Here is a 3,556-nt window from a genome sequence, read left to right as displayed (position 1 = left end):
CAAATTTCATTATTTTGTCTCACAATTTTTTTCTTTATCAACTTTGTGCAACAAAGATTTCTTCGCCTAATATCTTATGTGACGGAATTTTACTTTCTGCAACCAAGGGTCCTTCGTCACGAAAAATATAAAATGTAGAAGTGAATGTTGACCAAATTCGCCCTACGAACTAGTTATTTCCTAAGGGCAAGGTTTCGTAGGGCAACCCCGATTTTCTGGTGGCGGGTGAGCTTGTAACATATATGGAACGATATCACACAGTTTTTGCGCATATATAGTTGCATGCCTGAAATGACACTAAATATGGAACCATATTTCAGTTTTTTTATTTTATTGCTTTGGTATATAAGAACTAATTAACTAAATTGTGTTCTAGAATTAAGATAATTCAAATCTGTTCATTGATTGATGATAGTACTGGATGACGGTGTTTGTTTCCATAAACTACAACATTTCAGACAAATGGATATAATTTGTATAAATGGTACTTGATTAATAGCTCAATCCTTATATGTAATTCTCTCTCTCTCTGTCAAGTGATCTCTTCATTTCTCTTTGATAAGTTATCTGTTAGCCCCTCTCTCTATCTATCTATCAATTCATTTATCTAGCTCTATAGATATAGAGATGGCTGACCAGAGAGTAGAAACTAATGTTGTCTCCGACCAACCCAAGAATAGTATTGCAGACTTTGATCCCCCAAAGAAACCCAAGACAAAGAAGTTCGCTGTTGCCTGTGCCGTTTTGGCTTCAATGACGTCTATCTTACTGGGTTATGGTTATTGTTCCTTAAAACTCATGGATATTGTTAGTGGTTGTGGTTCTCTAATGATACACTCATTCTCCACTCATGTTCTTATTTGATTAAAAATATTATCTTACTATTGCAATCCACCATTCTCCGTTCCTGCTCTTTTTGTTTTGGAAGAAACTTCTCAATCTGCGACGCATGCTTATTTCAAATTTATTTACAGATATTGGTGTAATGAGTGGTGTGTCCCTCTTCATCAAAGAAAACCTCAATATCAGCGACGTTTAAGTTGAAGTTCTTAACGGTACCTTGAACATGTACACTCTTATTGGCTCCACCTTGGCCGGTAAAACCTCTTACTAGATTGGACGTCGGTACACCATAGTACTTGCCGGAACAATCTTCTTTATTGGATCTCTCCTCATGGGTTTTGCCCCGAACTACGCCTTCCTCATGTTCGGTAGATTCATTGCCAGAGTTGGAGTTGGCTATGCTCTTATGATAGCTCATGTCTACACTATCGAGATCCCTCCGGCCTCGTTTCGTGGCTTCCTCACATCTTTCCCCGAGGTTTGTTTCATTACCACATTATATTATCATATAATATACTAACTATTTTTGTTATTAGCCAGGTTGATATGTTTACGTAAATATAAGCATCTAAGTATTTGAAAAAAGTCATGCTTGCGAGACCATATATTTATATCACATTTCTATATCATCTCATTTGACACGTGGGACATACAATGAACATTCAATAAGATAAATTCATTAATTGATGTGGCATTTAAACTATCACTTGCCACGTCCGATGGTATAAAAATATGTTAAAAAATGTGATATTCTAACAATTTCCTTGTAAAAAAGTAAGGGAGTGCTATTCACACACCCCTTTTTACCTCCCACACACTCTTGTTAATTTTTGTCCAATGGTCTTCTTCAATTCATTCAATCCAACGGCCAAAAATTGAGAGAATGTGTGAGATAGTAAAAAAGAGTGTGAATAGCACCACCCAAAAAATAATGCTAGGGACACTATATATTTATAGCACATTAGTGTATCATCTTATGTGGCAAGTGATATATGCAACCAACATTCAATGAGATAAATTCACTAATTAATGTGACATGTACACATCACTTGGCACATTAGATAGTGCACAAATGTCATATAAAAATGTGCTCACCCTAGAATTTTCCTGAAATATCTACTGGGTGGCACTATCCACACCATGTTTTACTTTCCATACACCCTCTGAATTTCCGACCGCAAGATCAAATGAACTAAAGAATATCAAAAGACAGAAATTAACAAGAGGTGTTTGAAAAATACTAATGGATGTGTAGATAGCACCACCCTATTTATAGTTTCGTAAACCTCTCACATGCATGCACGTGGAGTTTATATTAATAGAATTGATCATTTTGAAAATATGTAGGTGTTTGTTAACGTTGGTATATTACTAGGGTATGTATCCAACTTTCTTTAGCCAAGCTCCCAATCCACTTGAACCGGAGGATCATGCTCGGCATCAGCGCAATTCCCTCAGTTTTTCTAGCCCACAGCATTTTAGCCATGCCCGAGTCACCACGCTGGCTCGTCATGCAAGGAAGACTCGGAGACGCCAAGCGAGTGCTGAATAGAACATCATCTTCTGAAGAGGAATCACAGCTTAGACTAGACGAGATTAACGAAGCTGTAGGAATCCCCAAAGACTCAAAGGATGAGGTTGTTCAAGTTTCTAAACGCAGCCAAGGTGAAGGTATATGGAAGGAATTGCTCCTCCGCCCCACGTCGGCCGTTCGCCACATTTTAATAGCAGCCCTTGGTATCCACTTCTTTCAACAATTGTCAGGTACAGACTCTGTGGTTTTGTACAGCCCCAGGATCTTCGAGAAGGCAGGAATTACTTCTTACAATGACAAGCTACTTACAACCGTGGCTATTGGATTTGTCAAGACCATTGCAATCTTGGTGGCAACATTTCAAGTTGATCGGTTTGGACGCCGTATTTTGCTTTTAAGCAGCGTGGTTGGAATGGTAGTTTCTTTTATACTACTCGGTGTGGGTCTTACAGTCGTTGATCAATCCCACAGCAAGGTCCCGTGGGCCGTCGGGTTGTGCATCGCCATGGTACTATAGCTCTGAGATCTGAGATCTTTCCGTTGGGTTGGGACCCATCACGTGGGTCTATAGCTCTGAGATCTTTCCGTTGCAGTTGCGCGCGCAAGGGTGCACTATGGGGGTGGCCGTAAACAGGGTGACGAGCGGGGTCATCTCCATGACTTTTATTTCATTGTATAAGGCCATCACGATTGGTGGGGCCTTCTTTCTTTACGCGGGAATTGCTGCGCTTAGTTGGGTCTTCTTTTATACGTTGTATCCAGAAACGCAGGGTCGATCCCTTGAAGATATGGAGGTCTTGTTTGGTAAATACCACAAGTGGAGAGAAGCCAATGCCATGCTTAACAAGACTAAGCAAGTTGATCATGGTTTTGGTGACGAGAACAAGGCTCAAATCCATTAGGAATAAAGGGCAATGCTTAATCAATGTTTACTGCACTTTATGACGATGATCAATTCCTTTAGCTCATATATTTTAGTTAGATGCAACTGTACTTACATCTATAAGAATAATTATCGTTAAAACCCAAAAACTTGTTTGGTACGTAGTGAAGTTTCAAAATTTTGAAAACTTTTGGTTTTCATCTTTAGTGAGACATAGATCTCAAGCAATTGCTCCAGCCATTATATTAAATTCTAAACTTTTAAGAAGAATAATGCCAAGGAACCAAATTTTCAAA

At 38.9% G+C, this 3,556-nt stretch overlaps 1 pseudogene; it reads left to right on the top strand.

Moving 5' to 3' along the window:
- Positions 1–627: 627 nt before the first annotated feature.
- Positions 628–3,279, top strand: LOC137730143 (polyol transporter 5-like; annotated as a pseudogene).
- The last annotated feature ends 277 nt before the right edge of the window (positions 3,280–3,556 follow it).

This window comes from Pyrus communis, chromosome 10, assembly GCF_041283825.1.
Source record: "Pyrus communis isolate YQ-2024b chromosome 10, ASM4128382v1, whole genome shotgun sequence".
Classification (NCBI taxonomy): domain Eukaryota; kingdom Viridiplantae; phylum Streptophyta; class Magnoliopsida; order Rosales; family Rosaceae; genus Pyrus; species Pyrus communis.
This window is presented reverse-complemented; position numbering and strand designations above follow the sequence as displayed.